Raw genomic sequence first — 24,673 nt, 5'->3', positions numbered from 1 at the left:
ATAACGCGCTGGAAGGTCGCTGGAGCTGTAGAGTCCGAAGGCCATTACTTTGAACTCATACAGTCCATCCGGGGTGATGAAAGCAGTCTCCTCTCTGTCGCGCTCATCCACTTTAATCTGCGAATACACGTTTTTAAGATCAATGGACGAAAAGCGACGGGCACGGCGCAGATGATCAAGCGCGTCATCGATGCGCCAATATACGTTACTTCTTCGTGACTCTGTTGAGGCGCCGATAGTCAACACAAAAGCGAAGGGCGGCATCGTTTTTCTTCACCAGCACCGGCGCTCCAGCCCACGGGCTGTGCGATGGTTGAATAATGTTATGGGCGAGCATTTCGCGCACCTGGTGTACGGTTTCACGTTCATTTAACGAAACCCGATAAGGTGACTGACGAACAGGATGGAAAAGGTCGTTGGTAATAATTCTGTGCTTTGCTATTGGCGTCTGGCGAACCCCGGCTGACGCAGGAAAGCAGTCGGGGAACTCACCCACTAGAACGAGGAGCTCGTCTCTCTCCTGAACAGAGAGCTGCGGTGCGTTGCTGACACCTAAAGGCGGCACCGAGTGATAGGGAGAGGGCGGAAAGGAAGGAGCCGCCGACAGGATCTCAGCATCGACAGCAGCGCTGAGGCGCTCGATGAGGGCGTTTAATGTGTTCATTATTCACAACAGCGCAGGAAACAGGGACAAAAAGACACAGACAGCGCTTGTGTTGTTTATTTTTTCCTTTTGTCCGTGTTTCCTGCGCTGTTGTGAATAATAAATACGTGCCAACTCGCCCAACGTTTTTCACCCATCAACGTTTACTGTGCCTTTGGTGAGGTGCTGCGGCGCACTGCGAAATTTGGTGACGAGGACTTCGGCGCAGCGAGAGTGAAGCCGCTTGACACCCCTAGCAGCACAAACACCCCTGTCAATAAGCAGCTTCACACTACCTTCAAGAAGAATTTTGCTAGAGGCAACCGGTGCGGACTCGACCAGCAGAAACACGCTCGAGTCAGGCGGCGAAGTCACGTCATCCGCTTATGATGCGCGCTTCGGAAAACGTTGACTCGGAGCTCGGAGGTCAAGGCAAGGTCGACGAAGGGTGAGGCGGCAGTCAGCGAGGGCGATAACAGCGTCGAACTTGCTCAGAAAATCCATACCGAGAATGATATCGCTCCAGCAGTGCTGCAAGATGACGCAGGTAACGGTGGAAGTGAGACCATTAATCTCAACACGAGAAGTGCAGCGGGCGACTGGGGTGACGAGGTGGCCTCCGACAGTTTCGATTTGAGGGCCATCCCACTGCGTGAGTACCTCGCGAAGGTGGCGGGACAGCTCCCCACTCACAACAGAGTAATCAGCGCCGCTGTCGACGAATGCCGCCGTGGCGCGGCCGTCGAAAAGTACGTGAAGATTAGGCACACCGGGCCAGCACAGGCGTCCGCAGCATCTGTGGAAAGGTCGTCGGTAGGTGACGGGGAGCGGGACCTCGAACGCGGTTAATCTTTTACAGATTCGGGCTCGGCAACGCATCCTTCAGGCGTCACCGGGTTTAGTTTTCCCGACGCGGAGAAAGGCTTCTGCGGCGGTCGGGACGAGGGGAATCGAGCCGGCGCGGCGGCGGCGAGCGAATCGCACGAGGATAAGGTTACTCAGGTGGTGTGCAATGGCGCAGAAATTCCTCTATTTCACGAGACTGTTCGCAGTACTTGGGGCGGGGCGCATTTCTCCGGAATCCGCGGAGACCGAGCTCCCTATAAGGGCAGCCGCAATGGATGTTGCCGGCATCACCGCTGTGGAAACATTGCGGCCGGTCATTGGCGGTCTTCCACGCGTCGGCCTTGCTTGGTCCACGCTGGTGGAAATGAGAGATGTCAGCATGCGCAGGATACGGCAGTGGCTGTGGAGCAGGGGACGGGCGGCCGACCATTGGCGGCGACGGGCGACGGACGACGGAGGCGTACGTAACGGTAGGCTGTCCAGGAGGCGGCGTGACGGGGCAGCGAAGGAAAAGTGCACGTTGCACTTCTTCTCGGACGACCTCGTTGAAGGGGAATGAAAATATGCAAACGGTCGGTGGCAGACACTTCCTAAGTTGCTCCGTAACAAATGCGCGGATGACCTCGCGTTGGTGCATGGCATCGACAAGGTAAGCCGCCGGGTGGTCAGCAAAAAGACTAAAAGCATTACAAACACCATCAAGCCGACGATAGTGATCTGCTCTGGCTGCCAGGGCGCGCTCGATGATAGTTGCCTCGGATATAAACCCGGCCATGGTTGTGGGAGGATCTCGATTGAGAGCACCGAAAATGTCGGCCTTTACTCCTCGCTTAAGAATGCGCACCTTCATTTCCTCGGTGGCTCGGGGGTCGGCTGCAAGTTGCACCGTCGCGCTTGCAGACTGGCTCGCGCGGGCGTTGCAACTACCGTCGACATATAGGCCTGCCGAGGATTGAGAACAGCGCAATTGTGGCGCGCCAATGCACTAGTCACGTGATTTTTTCATATTTCGCGGGCTTTTTTGGAGCTCCGAAAAAAAAGATATACATTACGCTTTCTTTATCGCAAGTAAATGGAATGAGGGTTTATGAAGGTGCTGTCCAACTTTGCTATTCACTTTTGGTTTCTAAAGTCAATATTTACGCATTTAGAAAAATTTGCTTCATTTCTAATTCATTAATTGCAAAACAAAAATTGCCTACGATGAGCAAGCCCGTTGGTAGCTGTATGTAAGTGGTTTTCCTGACCTGCCTAAAATGTTTTATCTTTTAACCGTCGGCTAAAGTTATGCTGGACACCCTGTATATGTATATATATATATATATATATATATATATATATATATATATATATATATATATGTGTGTGTGTGTGTGTGTGTGTGTGTGTGTGTGTGTGTGTGTGTGTGTGTGTGTGTGTGTGTGTGTGTGTGTGTGTGTGTGTGTGTGTGTGTGTGTGTGTGTGTGTGTGTGTGTGTGTGTGTGTGTGTGTGTGTGTGTGTGTGTGTGTGTGTGTGTGTGTGTGTGTGTGTGTGTGTGTGTGTGTGTGTGTGTGTGTGTGTGTGTGTGTGTGTGTGTGTGTGTGTGTGTGTGTGTGTGTGTGTGTGTGTGTGTGTGTGTGTGTGTGTGTGTGTGTGTGTGTGTGTGTGTGTGTGTGTGTGTGTGTGTGTGTGTGTGTGTGTGTGTGTGTGTGTGTGTGTGTGTGTGTGTGTGTGTGTGTGTGTGTGTGTGTGTGTGTGTGTGTGTGTGTGTGTGTGTGTGTGTGTGTGTGTGTGTGTGTGTGTGTGTGTGTGTGTGTGTGTGTGTGTGTGTGTGTGGAAGCAGTCAGGGTTGCTCAACGGGCCAGTGAAAACATGCACAGTGACAAGGTGAAAAAGGTCACAACTGGTTCGATTATCTAGGTTTATTCACCAACGGTTTCAGACGGTGGACCGTCCTTCATCAGGGTTAAGTCGAATGAATACACACATGTGCGCATATCCGGTCCTAAATGCAAAGAGAGAGGAAGCACTTTCTCTCTCTCTCTGTCTGTGTCGGCGTCCACAAAGTGGAAAGGAGAATGGATGTGAAACAAGTTAAAAAAGCTAGTTAAAATACAGAGGTGACAGACATGCAGCAGAGCTTAGAGGGTTGGATTTTCGCCGATAAGACTTAAGCAAGAAAGGTTTCCTTCTGCGGAAGCGAGAAGTTCGAGCACAAGGGGAAAATAACGAAAACACGGAAAACAAGAAAAGAACAAAAAGGAAAACGCGAGAATACACTGAAACAAAATCGTGTATATATATATATATATATATATATATATATATATATATATAATATATATATATATATATATATATATATATATATATATATATATATATATATCAGCAGACAAGAGCACCGGACGCGATATTCGGAGGTCGTGGGTTCGGATCCCACCGGCGGCATGGTTGTTTTTTCTGCTGCTTTATTTATAAGTAATTTTGATTAAGCGATTTATTATTCTAAGAATTATTATCCTACTGATAAGCATAACACATTAAAAAAAAAAAAAATTAACGTTCCCCTATGCACCTTGGTTTCGGTGACTGTTGGCTCCCTTCATAAATTTGTCAAACGGGCCCCTCATTTCCTTTAACTTGTCTGCTGATAGCTCAACGAGGGTCTCGGTTCTGGCAGTCTTAATGCCAAAGGTAGTATAAGAGGGCTCTCGCACAGTTTCCAGCCTCGCCGTTAGATGACGTTCTACGTCACGCTCGCGGTATTACAGGACGTGCTACGTCCGCCGCTATGGTCGAGGGTGGCGCTGGTGAACACTCTCAAGGCTCGCTTACACCCAGTAAACATAAATACCCACGAGAGCAGCAGATTGGACAGCCGTCGCCGTAGCTCAGTTGGTAAGAGCACCGGACGCTATATTCGGAGGTCGTGGGTTCGGATCCCACCGGCGGCATGGTTGTTTTTTCTGCTGCTTTATTTATAAGTAATTTTGTTTAAGCGATTTATTAATCTAAGAATTATTATCCTACTGATAAGCATAACACATTAAAAAAAAAAATTAACGTTCCCCTATGCACCTTGGTTTCGGTGACTGTTGGCTCCCTTCATAAAAATATATATATATATATATATATATATATATATATATATATATATATATATATATATATATATATATATATATATATATATATATATATATATATATATATATATATATATATATATAAATATATGTATATATATATATATACTGAAGAAAGGGTGGCAGTTCACTGACAGACAGAAATCGGCAAGCCAGCGCAATACACCTCTACATCGTCATTTGCAAGCGGCACCTGAGAACACCACTTGGAATTACTCCCCCTCTTACAAAACAAAAACATAAAAGCGAATGGAGCACGAGCAATGGAATGGAAACAGAGAGATGAGCACCAGAACAGAATGGAAAAGAAAGAAGTTCAAGAAGTTCAATTCGTTTATTTTTCAGAGTGGTACAAACACAAATTCTGAATGGTCTCCTGGACTAAATGTTGCACTAAGCAACTTGACGACGGCCCAGGGGCCACCTTACAAGACAGCAGTCGACGCAGATTATTAAACAAAAGAAAGAAAACCGCACTCATCAAAGGTATCATTGAAAATATATATGCAATAAAGTAGGTCTCAAATGCGTATATAGGCACGAAACAAAGAGTTAGACAAAAAGAAAAAATCATGAGATGATATAGAAACACACGGTCAAAGGACAATTAGTAAGCTGAAAACCAAGGCAAGATACATCAAATGAGGGTGACGGGTAAGAGTTCAGTTGATGTTGCAGAAATAATTTTTACATTATTTCTTAGATGGAAAAAAATTCCTTTGGATATTTGTTTACAAGTGATGGAACATTATGCTTTAATGACTGAAACTTGTTTTCATTCGAAAATAGGGAACTAGCCAGTGTGGGTGTTTCTAGTGAATACATCTATTATTCACTGTTGTAATGTTGCAACAGTTTTAAGAGAACTTGCAGACTCAACGGACGAAAAATAAAGCCGGTTAAAGAGTTGATATTTATAACTGTGCAGAAAACGAATGATCCAATACTTAGGAAATAGGCTGTTTGTAGATGTTTGTGTTCCAACATTTGCCACATAGCGCAAGACTTTCTTCTGGAGCACATTATGTTATCCATATTTCTTTTTGTTGTTGAGCTCCAGACAAGACTGCAATAATTTATGTGGGGCGGAAATAACGTTTGGTACAACTGAAGTTTAACTCTTTTGGCAATGAGGTTTCTGAAGCAGGACAGAGTGCCTGCAACTGAAGATAGCTTTTTGCAGACGTGATTAAAGTGGTGATCCCAGTTTAGGTGGGAATTAAAAGTAACGCGAAGGACCTTATGCTCATCTACTATTGTTATGTCTTTATTCTTATAATTAATCTTATTATGCAGTGTGAAAACTTTTTCTTGGTCTTAATAGTAAAACCTTAGTCTTAGTGGGATTAATTACTATGCAGTTAGTGTGGAACCACCCTGATAGTGATTCAAGCGTTCGGTTGCACTGCAGAGCTAAATCGTTTGGATCTTCACCCTTAAAAAGAATCCTACTGTCATCAGCATATATAAGCCATTTAGCTGACTGAATAATAAGAACCATATAATTATTGTATAGATTGATTAGTAGCGGACCTAAAACACTACCTTGTGGTACTCCGGTTTGTAGGGGCAGCAGAGATGACTCCGGATTATGTATACGGACGCAGTGGACCCTGTCTTTCAAGTATGATATATTGAAATTGAGGGGTCCACCACGTATTCCATACTGTGATAACTTATCTAACAAGACATTGTGGTTGACGAAGTCGAAAGCTTTTCTGAAGTCAATGAACAGACAAAGAGTAAAAAGCCCAGAATCTATAGTTTGAAATATCTGTTCTTTTAGTAGAAGTAATGCTATTTCTGTCGACCGTCCTTTCCTAATCCATATTGGGAGTCAGTTATTATATTGTTTTTCTCGAGGAAGTTATTAAATCCTTGAAATGTAACCTTTTCAAGCCCTTTTAAAAAAATCGAGAGAATGGATATTGGCCTATAATTATTCACGACATTTATATGACCTCCTTTGTGCACTACAGTAATTCTAGCCTTTTTCATGTCATCATGTAAATTTGAATAATGGGCTAAAACAGGAGCAATAAATTTTTTTACGAATTTTACTGGCTTCATCTGAATATTATTGGGATCCAGCGATTTACTAATTTTCACGCTAATAAATGTGTGGTAGACCTCCTCAGTATCCGTGTGCTCAAGAAACAAATTGTGAGGAGGACTAAGGCTTACTGTGCTTATCATTGGGGGGCTTAAATTTGCTGCTTGGGCAATATTAGCAAATTCCAGTTGAAAGGATCTGCAAGTTGTACACCACACAAATCTACGCCATTATGAAGTATCGTTTTGGGGGGAGCAATCTTCCTTCTTCTGCCAAGAATATCATTTACATTGTTCCATACGGCAGATGGATTCGTAATCATAGTTTCAGTGAAAATGTTTTTGTATTATAGATGTATTGCCTGTTTAAGCGTAGATTTAGTTTGTTTCGCACATTCTTAAATTCCTTTACCTTTTCTTGAATCGCGAACATAAAAAGGTGTGATAAAGTCTGTTCTTTTCTTTGATACGTCACATATGTTCTAAGGTCACCCATGGTTTCTTACTTTTCCGGGATCGCTTTGCAGTTTTAAGCGGGAAATGTTTATTATAGATTAAAAGGAAAGTTTCAAGAAATGCAGAATGAGCTTTGTTAGCATCTGTCTGATTGAATACAAATTTCCAGTTTTGCGCAGTAACATCCTGCTTAAATTATTCCAAAGCACTTTCAGAAATAGGCTGATAGGTGAACTCACGGGTGAAATGTTTTTTGTTCGGACCAGGAAAGGTCATGAAAATTGGGCAATGATCGCTTATGTCGGACACGATTGTGCCCGCACTCCGGATATCTGTATTGAGATTGGTGGTAAGAATGTCAAGTGCTGATGAACGGGAAGGTGTAACACGCGTTGAAGTCATAATGACATTTTTTTAACCGGCTGAGAGTAGTATAACATCGAAGTCGTAATTGTTTTTTCCGTCCACGACATCATTGTTAAAATCACCGCCATAAGTAAAAGTACAACTATTTTGAGAAACGTAATCCATTAGGTTGTAAAAAACGTAAAAAAAAACCTTCCACATTGCCACACGAAATTCGGTGCACCGCACTGATGATTTCGTTACCGGCTTTTCTCGTAAGCACTTCAAAATTTGCAGTTATTGTGGAAAATTCGGTCATTTCTTCACAATGCAATCCTGTGTCAACGTAAAGTACCAAGCCACCGCCACGCCTGCCGAGGCGATTTAGAAAGAAATGTTGGTAGCTTTCAACTGCAACAATGTCAGATGCATGACTACATCATGTTTCAGATATCATCAGGATTCCAAACTTGAATGTAAAACTTCGCAACACTTCATCAATCTCGTCACGCTTGTTGCGCATGGAACGCGCATTAAGGTGCAAAACAGATATGTCAGATTGACTGGCCAGTTTAAGATCAGCTGGATAAATAAATTCAAGGTACTCCATTTTGGAAACTGTAAAGCCACACTATACAGTATTTCTTTACAGAATCTTGCACAACTCTGACTCATGCTCAATTTTGATGACCAGGTCGCCATCCGACTTCCTTGCAAAAATCTTGCCGTTCAGCGTCCAAACCGATTTCCACCCCTGTTTACGCTTCCTACCGATAGCTGCGCTGAGAAGTTTTTTTTAGGACAGGGCAAAGATGTTCGTTGACATAGATAGGGTCAGACATGTACAGATTTATGTCAGAGTTAAGAAGTCTTGCCTTTAGAGGCCCCTACCAACTCGTCATACATGAGGCGACACCAACGGCTCAACCAAAACCTCACCGAAAGCAGATAGAGCGCTGGAAAACGAGCTATTGCAAGACAGAACATAAAACCCTCGCCTCGGCAGGACACAGCTGAACCGAATAAGGCTCGACCGGGGCGGATGGGAAAGTCAGGCAAGCGCCGATTAACCTCGTCCGAGCGCATGGATGCGTAAGTGTAGTGGCTAACTCTGTGGCAATATACTGTAGCGCCTCAATGAGACGCCGACGAAGGGAAGTCGCTGTGCACCGGCAATGACATTGCTTATGCTGGCACTGCCTATTTCATGCCTTCCCCGCCTGTTTTGAGCTGTTCTAAACGGCCCGATTTCTAGGTAAAGCCGTGACTATATATACCAGGTGTCCCTGCACAATCGAACCAATCTTAAAAGAAAAACCAAGTGTGCACGCCCAGTGAGGGTCATTCAGAGTCTTGTTGTTTAGTCTGCACTATGTTTTTAATTTTTAGAAATTAATTATTAAATTAGTTAAACCTTATTAGCTTACTTTTTAAGTATTCACTTGAGGAGCAAGTGTCAATGGGTAACTTGTAGATCGTCTGGAAAAGCCACTAGCAGCGCTGTGTCCGTCTAGGTAAGATTTGCATAGCTTTATTCATTGGAATAAAAAATGCTATCAGGTTACCACCCACTTACTCACGCCTCCACCCCATAGTGCATGCAAAGGCTCATCCGGGAGAGCGCTCAAGAAAACACCGGATGTTGTTCTCTAAGACGCGTCTTAGAACTTTGAAATGACACCATTGTCACGTGGAAGCTTTTTTTATTGTGACAATTACGGTTTAAGGCCGGTGAAAACTACTTTACGTAAACGGTGCATTATACAAACGTTTCTTTCAGCTGTTTACCGAAGTGATCTACAACTATTTTTATTGACACTTCTTTCTCAAATCAATAGTTACAGAGTTAGATAATTATGTTTAACTAATCAATTATTTGTTATGAAAGAACACTACTGTATACTAGGTCACACAACTCTGAACAACTTTCAGTTGGTTTCACGCGGCTAGGCCATTCCGTGTTTTTTAACAGCTTTCTTAGTTAGCTGGGACACCTGGTACCTATGCTCACAAAGTAGACTGACACACGCTTAAAAACAGAAAAGGCTTCACTGACGACTGCAATTGGACCAGTATTATTCAGTGGTACACGATTGTTCAAGAGCACTATTCATAGAGATTGCAAAGAAGCTGCTAAAATGCACGGGAGTTAAACGCGAAAAAAGCTGATGATGATTATGGAGTTTTATGGCGCGAGTGCATCTTTGGCCAAAGAGCGCCATGGCACAAGGTATTCTGGACTTCTCAAACTGAGGTCAAAGGCCCATTTCCCAAGCATTTTACCCTAAATAAGCTGAGCACCAGACCAGGAGAAGAAAGCAAGTAAAAAGGAAAACACGGCCGTGGCCTAGCTTGGTTAAGCCTGGTGATTGCGAAGCAATAGTGTGTTATTCTCGGATCAGCTGGTAGTACGGCTGGTGGTAGTCTTGGGTTATGCTAGTGTTACGGCTTACACTGAATCATCTAAGAGGAGCGGGAGTTAGGCCGCCGTTGGTGGCTACCGCCTCGCCTCGCGACGGCGTGAGATGGGGCCCCGTTTTTACACAGCTGGTGTGACGTCACACCGACCGTAGCGCCACTGGTGAGAGGAGCGGGAGATAGGCCGCCGTTGGTGGCTACCGCCTCGCCTCGCGACGGCGTGAGATGGGGCCCCGTTTTTAAACAGCTGGTGTGACGTCACTCTAGGTCACGTGGTGTGACGTCACGCAGCGAGGTCACGCTAAATGTCAATGGTGCCTACCACCGCCTCGCCACGGAACGGGCTGAAGTGCGACCTAAAGTCGTATTGCTTCGCAATAAAATGAGGTACAAAACTCGAATGTGCACGAACACGACGAGACACAGTATACACCATGAGCCCAGCGCCGCCTGCGTCGCCAGTCGTCGCTCTTGAGAAGCAGCGACGCGGGTGCTCATGCTGGCTTGCTCCTTGCCGCTGGCCTGTTGCTGCTGTTGGCTGGCCATTTGCTTGCGCGTCCCTCTCAAGAACTCTACATAATTACATTTGCCGCGATATGCACACTTTATTGAAATAGTTCGCTCTTTACATCTGCTGTACTTAATATAGAATTGTATAAGATAGCCATGAGGCATTTTAAGAGTTTTTTGCATTGTTTCACTGCTTCGTACTATTCTCTTCTGCTGTTGTGTGCACGGTTCGGCTTGTGCTATGAAATGCAAGTGTGCATGTTTTATTGAAATATTAACCTGCCGTTACTGTATGCCATGAAAAAGGGGGCTCGAACGCAATCAAGTGAACGTGCTTCATTCTTTGCTCCAGCCTACTTCTTTGTTTCTTTCGACGGAAATAGATTGAAATTGAATTCGGATTTCCGGATTCAAGTGACAATCGGACAAGCAGTCTATTAATGACAGAGCCAGGTTTAGCTGTGGAGATAACGATTTTCCTTCCTGAGCAATTCAAGCGCGCTTTCTTGTTTACTATATAAACTTAACGAATAAAACTGCGCTTTAATCAGATGCGGCTCTTATATCAACTTGTGTTTCCTATCTTTCAGCTTGTGGACTGCCTGGATAGAGCCGCTAGAAACAAGGTATGTTCTCATTGCACAACCCGTACACACCAGAAATTTTCAACACGGCACATTAACATCAAGCATTGAGTTTAGAGGTATGCTATAAACAGCACTAAATCTGGACAGCTGTTCTCATTTCGGCTATGCTGAGACCTTTAGCACATTTCTCCGCGCTATACCTGCCGCACTTTCAGCACATTGTGCTGACGCGGCTTCTGGCACACAGGGTTTGAGCAGCCGTGATCTAAGCGTTTTAAAGAAAGTTTCTAGGAGTATATGAGCTGGACGTGGTACTGTAGCCGACATCCTCTTAAAATGCACAGTGTTTCTTTATAAGATTATGCTGCATGAATTGATGAAGCACAAGTAAATTAATCTTTAATAATAAAACGATATCATTTTAAGCATTATCGGTGAAACCGCGATGTGAAAGGTTCTGCAGGCAAAAGCAGTAGTGATTTTATGGTTGGAAGCAGCTAGTGAAAAGACATCTGGCTAGTTCGTATTTTTAGGAAACAGAAAGGAGCACGCACTTTGTGATAAGGGGAGACGGTTCCAGTTACATATCACAAGACTGCATAATAAATGAGTATGCGCGGCCAGGCTGAAGTGTGCAGTAGAGTGGTAGAATGTAGCAGTGCTTTGTTGTCAAAGAATGCAATGAGAACAAGTCATATTGCGCGTAAGAGATGCGAAAAACGCGGTAAGGTCTAGAACAACATGTTCCCATGAGTGGAAGAGGTTAGTCTGCAATCACGGACGACAGAAAAAATTCAAAAACATCGACAGTTGAAACAACAACTTCCAACCGAAGTAAATGTGCATTGCAGACACCTCCAGTGAGCATCCGTTCATAAAAGACCAAAATATGTTATTGCAACCTAGGGCGTACGCGGGCTGCATTAATAACAACATATTAAGTCCTTTCGGATAGAGACAACACGCCGATGCATTTTGGGAACAGCACTTTTATGAGCTTTTGTCCATTATCCATTCTAGTTGCGAGCTACAATCTTTATACTTCAAAAAAAAACTGACAGCTTCAAAATTAGCAGGGGGCTAAGGCGTAAATGTTCTCAATATAATTTTTTGACGGGCACATAACATTCAAACTATCTATGGTTCCTACACTCGCCTGTTTCGGAGATAAAATCCTCTTCATCTCTACTCAAATGAGAGGCAAAGTACCCTTACGCAAAGCTTCCACGCGAACGAGATTAAAAGGGCTCTGAAAGTGCTTCTCAGGAGACCAGACAAACACACTCCTTCACTAAGTCTATGTCAAATAATACACTTCTGAACGCAGCAGCAAACATCAACCCCGCCGACCCAACAAGTTGGCGAACCCTTTCCAGCTACTTTTTCATACTCGCACACTCCTCTGTCTCATGCTTTGGCCAATGACGGTTAATATATGGCTGTTGAATAGATTCTTTCAGACGTCGCACTGCTATCATGACCACGGCCATTCATGCGCGTCGATTGGGCGGGTCATAAGGCTCCACCCCGGAGAATTGCATAGTGCGTCCGCAACCAGAAATGGGGCCGAGTGAGTGGGAACGGCGGTGGAGCGCTGACATTTCACCGTACGATAAAGTGACGAGAGGAAATAGAAAAGCTCGAAGACACTGATATTGAAATTTTGACTACCGATAAGTCTGCTTCTAAACGACATATAAATTCCTGCGGGTGGTTATTCATGAAGTGGCGTCTTTAACACCACGGGCATAGCGCAACTTCTTAAAGCACCTTTCACAGCCCCTGTAAGCTGACAATTTTTTCGCTCCCAACGAACTCACCGCCAAGATATACCCAGCTAGATTGCAGATGTTATTCTGACTTCTTTTATGATGCGAAAATTTGGGATACATTTTTGACCATATTTATTCCTTGCTGTTCAGTTTTCAGTGAACAACCATTTTTCATACAGTGGAACATGTCGGCTTGAAAGAGTACCATTTTTCGCCATAAGCATGGTTACTACATAAATGTGTAATAAGGGGTAATTGCTTATTGGCATTCACCCAAGCGCAGCCATATAGCTACAAAGCAAATCTATAGAGCGCCCACAGACACTTTGTAGTTAATGAAAAATTCTTCCTGGTCCGGGGTGTGAACCCGGGAAAATCGCTTCACCGCAGGAGTCGCTCCACCAACTGAGCTAACCGTAACAGCTAGTATATGGTAGGGCAAAAGCGAATTGATCAATTACTCGGAGTCTGAACAGTGTTGGTCACATTTCGTATTCTTCCTTTCTTATTTCCGCCAGCAGCAGCTATTGTGCCCAAGATATTAGATAGCAGCGGCTGCGGGGGCACCCATCTTTTTTATTTATTTATTTTTATTTAAAAAAGGTTTCACTCTAGCAGCTAAAGGTAACCAAGATTATAGAAAAGGCAGACTCTCCTAAGCTACTAAATCACTGTTCTGCACTGAGCACATTTACTGTGGAGTGTGGATCTTTTCGGTTTGAGATGGTTCTCCATAGCAAGGTCAATCGACAAATTATGTCGTGCACACGCCGCTCATTTCTGTGAAAATATTTTGACGAAGGTGCCTTGACTGCGGGAAACATCTCCGAATAAGCAGATGGGTCAGGCGCGTGGCTTCGATTCTATGAAGTGCGCTGCAAGTCAAAAGGGAACTGTTCATGTCGCTGTTCCACAGCGAGTGGCCGCGTCAAGACCGCGACCTGGATAAGGACTGCTTCCACTCCAAAAGGATGATATATGCTTGCGACGACGAGCTTAAAGGGGTCTAACGCCTGAAACCTGCAGCTAAAGCATGCGCGGTCTTTTTGGGCTAGCATTCGCAATCGAAACGTAATCAGCGATTACAACCAAAACGGCACTCAAAAATCTCCGTAGAGCACAGCACCAAGCGGGGGCCATATGATGGCGCTATCTACAGCAGCACCACATTTTCAACTCATAAATGCTGGTTGGAAGAACAATACGTTCGCCACTAAGGACAGAGCCTGCCGAGCGGTTTTCGACTGCATCCAACGACGCACTGCTGGGTATGGTTGACGGAAGCGGAAATTCAAAATCTTACCGTCCGCGACGCCATAGAGACATTGCGCACTGCTCCCGTATTGTGAGAAGCCTTAAATTTAATCGTCGACTACGTGATCACTTTTAATGCTAAAATCCTGGCATGCTTTACGCACAGTCTACAGACATTTGGATCTTCGAATAACTCAGAATTCTCAAAACGAGGTGCACGTGACCATTCAAAACTATGGGATACAAAAGATCTAGGTAATACAGCGATCGCATAGCTAGAACAAATTTGTAGTAGAGTGCATTTATCAGTTACATTCCGGTATTGAGCAGGATTTATGACTATCCCTAATTAGAAATGGTGATAATTGTAGTATGCTGGCCTTGCTCTCCTGTGTGGTACAAACTTGGAGGCAAGCGAGACTTGAAATAAATTTAAGGACAACACAGTCAGCTGCAGAAAGGAAAATCATTAGGGCAACGTTAAGACCACGAAGGCACCACATTATGGTAGAAACGAAAATCTAGTTATTTTATGCTAGCTGAAAGCAAGATTAAGTGGACATATGTAGGGAGGTGCAGCGCGCAGAGCAACAAACGGAGGTTGCCTACAGTTACGGTGTAGATTCCAAGCGAAGATAAAAATAGTAGGGCTGATCGGAGGTCAAGCAGGCTGGAGATATTTGGAGTTCTTGTGGGATAGGTTCGCGGCATCTGGCGCAAGAGGTGGTTTACTAAACGTCAGTAGAGAGTGAATTTAGTCGTCCAATGGGCACAGGTATGCTGTTGATGATGTTGACGTGCATTAAATTAGTCTAGTTTGCGTCTGATAGCTCATAAAATGCATAAGTCTGCTGGGCCATCCTACTATTAACGACTGAGCATCGTAACCATAATCGTAATAACCACGACGTTGACAACTTTCCTGCAAAACATATAAACCTTGTCCTGGGCTGCGGCCAACTCATCTGAGCAAACTTCATAAACTCATTCGCAAACCTGACTCTCGGCCGCCCCCCGCTACGCTAGCCTTCTAAAGGCAATAATTGCGTTATATTCAAAGATCATTGGCTATGTTCTATTCGAATTACATGCAGTGCCCATACACATTCTTTATTTTACCTACTATAATTAGTTCGATTTGCACACTGCTCTCAACCTGCCTATAAAGGGTACAGTTAGCATTTTCTCTTCCGGACCAAAATTTGTTATTAAGATTTACTCAACTTCTTAGCATTTTCACCGGATAATTGATGAATATGCTTGTTTCACCGGCTTCAAGCTAGAAAAATCTATTCTTACTGTTGTAAGATCATTACTACGTTCTGGTGATAGACTAAACTAATGTTTACAAATGCAGGGGGCGCTCGCGTAAACAAGAGGTGGCTAAGGATGCCGTCTGCTACGGTGTCGAGTTCGCATTCATTCGCTTATCATGCCGTTTAAGCTGAGCTGTCTTTAATGTCTTGTTCCGACCATTGTATGATTGACCAAACCTAGCTCACGGAGCAGCATGTTTGACTCACTAAAAACTGTTGCAAGCACTTGGGTGATAGAGCACCTGATCCGATGTCGGCATGGCGGCTTGTTAGATCGGTTTGAACAAAGTGTAGGGCAAGAAAAGACGAACGACACAGAAGAGAAGAGGCAGAGCTTGGGCGAAAACGCTCGACAATGTTTGTCTTTCTCAACCACCACATATATACGCCAGACGACAACGTACTATTGAATGTACGGACAAGATCAATTTCGTAAAAACGCTACATTTTCATTAGATAGGAATAGGGATGGAGTGTCAGCGCTCATGTTTGTCCTGATTTATGCTACTTCTCAGCTTGAATTATTTCCCTCGTTATCTAACCTTTCCTCTTTCATATCACAATTGCAACACATTGCTCCATATTGTCACTTACATCAAAGAATATCCTCGATGAGCGATGTTTCTAAAACGTTGCTAAAGTTGCAAACTCGTTCATTAAACGCCCAGTCAATCTTCTCCCAGTCTTGCTGATATAACTTGGTACCGCATGTCAAAGCTGATTTGGTACACGTCACCTTCATCCCTAGCTGTGTTCCAAATCCCCTTGTCAAGCTAGTGCCAGCGTATCGAAGTTAGAATGAGTAATTACTAAACTTTTCGCTCAACATATATAATGTTTTAGAAGAATGTGCTGCTCGAGAAAAAGAAAACTAGTTTGCCTGTAACTCCCATCGAAGTTCACATTTATTGCGACCTTTATAAAAATATATCAACGTCGAAATGACGGAGCATCATTTCTGCTGTCCTTAAAAGTATTGCAAACGGTGAAGAAACGGAGGAATTAGAAGGTGTTGTGTGAGAATAAAATATTTTCTAATGCTTTGTTTAGATTGGCTTGTTTGCACTGCCTTCCTGCCCAGTACCACTACTGGCAAGAGCCCGCACAGACATATTGCGGATTTTACACTCACGTCAGTTTTGAATCGAAGTGCCTTGCTTATACGGTCTGTTCAAGGATGTAATTGGCTTTTGTAACTATGGCACAACGTTAATGGCGCACTGTGAAGTTAAAGAACTGCTCTAAACGCTTTTAAACAGGCGCACAACTACAGGGCGTGACCTTGGCTTTTAGGTAAAAATGGTGACAGCAGCGCCACTGTATAACGGTAACGTCACAGATTGGTGTTGATCTGTACAGCAAAATAAAATATTCTCATTTGTGTTCCTCATGTTCTCGGGCAGAGTGCTGATGCGTACACAGTGGGCAAGGTTCCCTATGAGCTTGGAGAAGCAGTGCTCGGCCCATTGGTGAGTGTTCGGTAATTGGTTTTTCAGTTTCTGAATATTGGTTCATGCCAATAGAATAAGTACTTTACGAAAGTTGAATTTACATCAGCTTCGAGGTTGCTCTTACTTATCCTGTGCTGTTTGTAGCCCTTGACCTTGAGGATAAAATATTGATTTCACAGTACGAAGGTGCTGATCAGGAACGCATCTATTGTTTAATGAGAAGTCACTTACATAGATGTCGCTTTGAGGACACTTCCTCCACAGAGCTTTCAATGCCATGAAAGGTGACATCAGTGAGGCTGGAGATCGAAGGAACGAATTCAGTAACCAATCCGCAAGTCCTGATAGGCAGTCTTCGCGCATACGGTAGTTCTAACTATAGTGAGTTCTTTGAACGCGTTGAGGCGGCTCAAAAATGGCTGTTTTTCTTTTCATAAGCAAACATGCATAGATCTCTGCACACTTACATGGAAACAATTTACATGCGGGCACTAACAATTGAAACGGCAGTTCTTTTGGATGTCTTCGCACCAATCATGAAATATCGAAGTTTAGAGCCTCAAAGGCAGGAAGGGGAACGCTTCTGGCTCGTGCGTGTAGCGATACACAACCTGGTCGTACAGAGTTTAATCTTAACAGGTGCGCTCATAGTTTCAAGGCCCAAATGTGGAAGTTGAAAGCATCATTGTAGGTCAAAGCGAACCTTCTCGCGATAAAATGTCATGTACAGGCCTCCTTTTTGTTGGAAGGCTATCTGTTGGAATGAAATAAGCACGAATAACTGCACGCGCCAAACTGCACTTGCTGTGAGAAATAGTAATAGTATATACCGCATGTCTTAGCGAACACTTTCAAACATAAAAATTGCATGACACATCGTTCAACCCTTGAAACCCAACACCGATGCATTTGTTGGTTAATCGTATAAATGTTTCTAAAAAACATCTCTAAGTTCATGCGCAACATGTTCACATCCTCTACCTACAACAACGGCCTCCTCAAGAATGGACCTGCACAAGCCCATTCTTAACAACCCATTCTTGGTCAGTTGCCTTCATAACATAAAACCAATTTCAACACTTTCAGAAATTTTCAAAAATAGGCTCCTTGGTGCAAAAATATGGCCTCTGCGTCATATCATTGCCAGTGTTGGCGGACACAAGAAAACTTTGTGAAACGTCCTAAGCAGTAAGCTGGTGACCTATTTTTTTTTATATCTTAGTTTTCAACTAGTAGAATTAGGCGCCTAGTTGCTATTGAAGATTTGTTGCCGCTCGTTAGTAACAGCCACACCAGTTTTCAGAATCTCGGAGACAGATTACCCTTAGTGCTGTGGCCCGACAAATTTTGGCTTTTTTTTACTAGCTACGTGCACTGGAGGGATTGCTTTGCCTGCATGCTTTCGAAAGCCATGTATTTCCGCACGAAGCAGCCAGATTTTGTTAAACGGTAGCAGCGAGCATAATCAGATTTTCGAAATTGTAAAAGCTGATATGGCTATTACTAACGACTGGCTACAAACTTGATTGCAACCAGTTGCCTATTTGTGATATTTAAAACAATTATCCAAAATTAGTTAACCAGCTTACTAAAGTCAATTCACTGCCTTTTACCGTGTCCGCCAACAGTGGTAATGCTATCTCACAAAAGACACGTTTTTACCACACAATTCCTCTTTTAGAATTTTTTGAAGTTTTCCCGAAACATCTTGTAATTCCGCAGGTGAAAAGGCCAGTGGAATGTTAAAGGCAACACAGAGATTTGCAGTCTCCGTATCGAGAATGGTTTGAGGCGTCAGCTGTAAAGTGTTCGACTATTCCTTCCTACTATCAAGATCGCGCTGAGTTGCTCTTAGAGCTAAAACGATGAAATATGCATCTTGTCATTTCCCCCTGCAAAAGTAAACAACATCCAGGTGGTTAAAGAGCGACCTTTTCAAACTGTCGCCTATGAAGTGATGGGCTGCACATACAGAACGGCAAGGGCATGTCTGCCGCTCGCAAAAGAATTTGATGACGACCACTTAGACCAACTCCTGGCAGACGAATCTTCGGAAACAATCTGCTACTTGAGATCCCGAACTACCCGTACGTCTCAGTTGAGCTCCATGATATCGTCTTTGAAAATTTTTGCTCGGCACTCGTCAGTAATTTCCGAACCAGATTCACTCACCGTCTCCAGTTCTGTACTTAGCACCGAATGTCCATAAGCCCTTCATTCTGAGCAGCAAACCTGAGGCTATATCAAACTAAAGCGTCATTTGTGTCTTCGCGTTCTTGGTCTTTAACATGTATGTCGCCCAGCTACCAAGCTCATAGCGTGCTGCAGAAAAGTGGAGTGTCAGCGTTCAAGTATCCTATATTCAAAAGCATAACATATCCCACAGAATCGTCGAGACTTCAGGGGTTTACACCTGGGCACAAGTGCACGATGAAAGTTTAAATGTGAAGGAGGAAGAGTTATGCTACGTTCTGGTCTCAACGTGAATGCAAAATGACTGCTCATCAGCGGTAGTTTCGCTCAATATTTCTGTCAAACCACTTGTCGGGGGTGACATGACGTTCATGGAGTCGCGCAGCGTTCAGCCATTAATGCACTCTCGTATGTCGGTAATGAAAGCTCTGGTACTCCGTAACAAAGAGCAATTCGTTCCAGTAAGAATTATGTGCCTGCTAACGAAATTGCGTACGGAAGACGTGTTTTGACGTAGTGTTTTAGGTAACCAGAAACAAAATAACCTTGTCGTACCTCGTGTTCGAAGTCGGGAACGGCCTAAAAGTGTGCCTAGCTTTAAAATGTTTAAATGTGCCTCGACAGTAGTTCTGCTACCTTCAGGAGATAAGCGGGTTATTTTTCTTGTGCCGAGTGGCGCTAAAAGCATTTGCATATTCTTACATGACATCAGCATCAAGTTGAGGCTTGTAATATTGCATTGGAATCTTCAACGCATACCGTCTACACACTAACGTCCTCAGCTTTGTTCGTCGTCGGAAGGTTGATCAGTTTCTCAGGCAGTTTCGCGCAGAAGCCTTGTACACCTTCCGGAGAAGTTACCTTCGCAGATATTTTTTTTGTCCCCAGATTGATGACAGCGTGCACGTGAAAAACATCACTGCTCTCGTTTTTGCACAACTGAGAATTTCAGTGATGTTATATTATGTGAATGGCGCGCTCTTGCTTGCCAAAATACACTGCCCAGACAGAATTCATGGAAACATTTCCGTTGACAGCGTGTTTGGATGCACAATTCTGAGAAGCAAGTGAGGGCCGAGCAAGTTCTAGCGTTTGGCTTCGTAAGTTACGGTTATGCTACTTTCCTGAAGGCACTGAGTTTATCTCTGCTGGCAGCTGACAGATCTTTCGGTAGCTAGGTGACGGTATGCTCGCAAATTGATAAACTTACTTCGACTCGCGCGCTACGAAGGCGTTTTCGCCGTTGGATGTGTGTATGGACTGGCGATGTATACCTAAGGTGTTGAAAATGTTTGAACTGCTTTTGGTTGCAGTGCTTGCCATGCCAAGGCCGGGTCTGCTTTTGTCACACAGGTCAAATGTCCTGCGATCCGAGAGAAGCTTTTTATGAACCGTCGGTAACCAGAATGTTATGCGCAAAATTAGCTGGCTGTTTATGTCTGTGAGGCAGCAGACAATTAGCAGTATGTGTTTTCTTCGCATCTGGCTGAACTAACTCTTCTTTTACAAACTGTCTTGCCCTAATCACACGCTCGTTATGTTCCAGTGTGGTGAAAAATTTAAAGATTGATGTGCGAATATTTGCAACCCCCTATTTTACAAATATTGCAAGAATGGCTAAATAACTAATAATTGACTCATGGAGCAAGTTCCACGCTCAAGGAATTTCAGCCCTTTTCTTTAAAAAAATTAATAGTAATTGCGCATATATGCGCGATTATTTTTTTATTCAAAGCAGCTTCTGAAACAAAAATCAGCTGTAGTTCCCGTTATAAAACATCCACCACGTGAGAAAAAAAGTTACAGTACTGGACAGCACTTCCTAGGCGCAGCGTAGAACTCCGCGACGTTCATATTTATTTCTTGTTTTAAAACGCAGTCCTTTTGACCAGACAGTATGTGGCGCAGCCATTCTGTGCAGCACGAATTTCATATCCTTTGTGAAAACAGCGCTTGACTTTGCAAGAAATGTTTAAAAAGTCGTGCTTAATCGCAGGCGTCATGCCGCAAAGAGTTAGTAACTTTAGCTTCGTTGTAAGTGCTTTACTCCTTTCTCAGGTGAAGCATAAAAGGTGATCGTTTGAAGCACCTTTTTAGACGCCGATCATAGACATCGATTATTGAGGTGAAGAACACAATGTTGTCAACGTTGACGAGACGTGAGCTGTGCTGATGTCAGAAGCTTGGGAAGTAGATATAGATATAGAGCAGGAGTAGAGAACAAGACAATGTTTTGCATTTCGGATCTGCACTGGCAATGTCCGTGACTTTCTACAATGTTGTCAGTGTAAACCATAGACTGAATATCGAAAACTTCAGCTCATGAAGTCAGTAATTAGTTATTCAATCGCCCTTACCTCAGTCGTTTCTGTTTACCCTGATTTCCCGAGGTTGCTGTTGATTTTGTGTTCTCAGTAGGCTTGTTTGTGATCGGTGTATAGTCCTAAAGAACGCTTGGGGGCACGTTTAATGTCCCTCTTATACTACTAGTTTTGTATTCTACTGCTATTTCTACAATTCTGCAACTAATTGAAAATAGTTGGCCCTAATTAATTTTGCTAAGAGGTAACGGCAAGAGCGAGAAGCCGTTTAGAAGTTGTGCCATGGCTTTGCATTTTGCACAACTTCCGCTATCAGATGACTGCGGTTCGCTTTATTGCACGCAATATTTAACTAGTCCTGCTCCTTTAATCGTACAGAACTTTGATCAGCGGTTTTAGTCAGTCTATTTTCGAAAATCATTTAAATAAGCAGAATAGCGCAAATCCAACGTTTTAGCACATCCAAGCAATATTAATTTTGTGTTACAAAATTAGAAAATAAACTAGACACCTAATGTTAGAAAACCAAACTAAATGCCGCTCGAGGCTAACTGGAAAAGCCACTGCCACCACTCCTTCCTCGAAAAGCTTGCCGATCCAAATATAAAAACCAGTCAGCGTCATTTCGTAACGCAGTCGCACTAGAAAAGGACACTGATGATCCCAAGAAAAAAAAATATAGGGAAACACAAAGCCCTTGTTTTTTCTTTGGCAACTACCGGTGTCTCTGAGCCATGGTGTTTCTTCGACTGAATATAGAGTCTAGGAGAGGTAGACCAAAATCACTGAGTGCAACAAGGTCTCTCCTCTAAAGAGGGTCACGTGTCATTCAGCACAATTGTATGTTCCACTTCTATGATTGTGTATTTGCATTTGTTCTCTGTTTTTATGATAACAGGCCTGTTTTCGGGAACGATATGGCAACACATCCTTCGAGACCGTAACAGACACAAGGGCTTACACGTTGAAGGCCATGAAGGAATTCGGTTGGATGTAAACAAACTTCCGCACTCTGACATTGACCTAATAAAATATGCAAGAAAATATCAGCTGCCACATTATGTTCGATGTAGTATGGTCTCCGGACTTCGCGTCCCGAAGAAACAAGTGGACAGTTAGAGACGCCGTCGTGGACGATTCAGGATTAATCTTGACAAGCTGGATTCTGTCAATGCGTGCTGACTGAACAAAACACGTGTGTTTTTTTGGAATTCGCCTAGATCTAAATGCGGCTTACAGCGAACATTTTTGTTCTCAGGGGAAAAATTCAGCTCCAAAACAAGACGAGTACACAAAAAAACACATGTGACACTGATATAAATATGCGTTTTCTTGTGTGCCGGGTGTTGTTTCATGAGCTTAATTCATCCCAACATACAGCACCAGCTAGTGTCATTTGTGTTTTCATGTGCTCGTAGTCAGGTTTTTGCGGGAAATTCACCCCATCATGCTGGACCAAGTGGAGTAATATGTGTTTTCTTGTGTCAGTCGTCAGGGTTTTGCTCTTAGTTCAACCAATATGCAGGACCAACTAGTGCGTTATGCAGTCAGGTTTTTGCCCCCGTCAGGTTTTTTCGCTAAATTCATGCCATTATGCGGCACCACCTTGTGTCATAATTTATCTTGTGTCCGTCGTCAGGGCTTTGTGCTAAACACAACCCATTATTCACCACCCACTAGCCCTACAGCATGTTTTCTCGAACAACAGTTTTAATTTGACAGTCGTCTGCTTGTGCCGCCGCGCAAGCCCCTCGGGAAGTCTTCGCAGTGCGACATGGCTGGAGACCGGCGAAGGAGACAAACACCAGTCGGCCGACCAGGTCTTCGCTAGATCGGCCGCCGGCAAAAAACATCCACCAAACACGAAATCGATTTACGTTCATAAGAAGCTCTGGGATAGATGAATGTGAAAAATACATCATTTGTGAAATTTCATCGTATACAGCCGCTTGCTGCTGCTGCTGCTGCTGCTGTTGCTCCTGCTGCAACTGCTTAGTGCCGCTCTCCTGGCTTCTGCTAGATCCGCTGCTGAAGGCCTCACGGAAATCGAGCACAACTTTACTTTAATATCGGAGGAGCTCGCAGTAAAGGCAAATTGACTACAGTAGTCCCTTTATTACGGCTCTGGCTAGTTCCTAAGCGCCCTCATCTACGGCATCGATGCGAATCCAGCTAGGCTTAGCCACGACCAAGGCAACCGGAAAGCAGCGCACTTCGTTGCTCGGCGCTCTCGCAGGCGGCGTCGTTGCCGAAAGCTCGGCTCTTGCGCAGGTATGCTATCGTTGCTCGAATATAGCAGACAGCCTTTCTGATAGCATGACTGTTTTGTTTTTTCTTGTGCGAACGTTATGTATCGAGCCTGCTGGCGGGCCGACTAGCCTGGATCCCATCGGCCGCGGTCATAAAAATGAGCTTAAGTGGGTTTTTTCCGCAGATCATAAACGTTGAAAAGTATCATTTTTGAGGATTGTCGATTAGTACCGAGTTGTTAGAAAAAGTAAAAACTGTGATACGGTCACATTTCTTGCCAGAATCGCCTCGCAGCTACCTCTGGCCTGCTGTTGCTGTCCGGCTCGCCTGACGCCCGCAGCTGTCCGTTAGCTCCGCTGCGGAAGGCGTCGCGGAAATTGACCATAGTTTACTGCGAGATTATGCTGTTGACAGCAAAGCGATATTATGCGTGTACCTTTTAATACAGTGCAGGCGACTTCCGAAGTGGCGTCCGCGGTGCCTTTGATCCGAAAGAAGCTATAGGCCTAGCGACGACCAGGGCAGCCAGGCAGCAGCGCAATTCGCCGGCCGGTGCGACCGCGGGCGGCGACGTTTCTGAAAGCTCGCTACTTGGGCAGGCATGCTTTGTCACTGCTCGAGTGTATATCAGGCGAGGCGGTCTTCCTGATAATATGGCTATTATGTCTTTTCTGGTGCGCCCTTCAACACCAAGCCAAGAAGCGGTCGGTCACTGCTGTGCGGTGGCAAACCGTACGCTTAGAGCTTGGGCCAAGCGGCGCATCGATGCTTGCCACACCGAGTGTCCCTGCTTGCAGTGGCGTTGCAGTTCGCAAGCGGCGACCGTTGCAGCGCGCCAGCCAGATTTTCGTAGGTTCGCAGTCTGGAGGTGCCAAGTTCGAGTCCGCGTGCTTGATCATTTCTTGCTTGCTTTTGCTTTATCATTTTTTGAGGAGCGTAATTTTTAATCGTCTATATCTTGGTTGTTATTCATAATAGCTAAAAAATCCTTGCGCTGGGGTGTCGAGTCATGGAATGCCTATCTCTCGTCTGCTTTACGTAACCTCAATTAATTTACTGCATATTCCTTTTAATGGTCATTGGTTATGTTTCCTTCAGATCATGTGCTCTGTCCAAGCCCATTTCTTCTA

The 24,673-nt window shown here is 44.2% G+C and overlaps 1 long non-coding RNA gene across 1 annotated transcript; it reads left to right on the top strand.

Annotated features, from left to right (window-relative positions):
- The first annotated feature begins 10,988 nt into the window (after positions 1-10,988).
- LOC144100902 (uncharacterized) lies at positions 10,989-22,328 on the top strand. The gene is made up of 3 exons (XR_013307887.1): positions 10,989-11,025; positions 16,732-16,797; positions 22,192-22,328. It is a non-coding gene; the product is annotated as an uncharacterized LOC144100902 (long non-coding RNA).
- Positions 22,329-24,673: the final 2,345 nt, after the last annotated feature.

This window comes from Amblyomma americanum, chromosome 8, assembly GCF_052857255.1.
Source record: "Amblyomma americanum isolate KBUSLIRL-KWMA chromosome 8, ASM5285725v1, whole genome shotgun sequence".
NCBI classification, from domain to species: Eukaryota; Metazoa; Arthropoda; class Arachnida; order Ixodida; family Ixodidae; genus Amblyomma; species Amblyomma americanum.
Note: the sequence above shows the minus strand (reverse complement) of the source record. Positions and strands in the feature narration are given on the sequence as shown.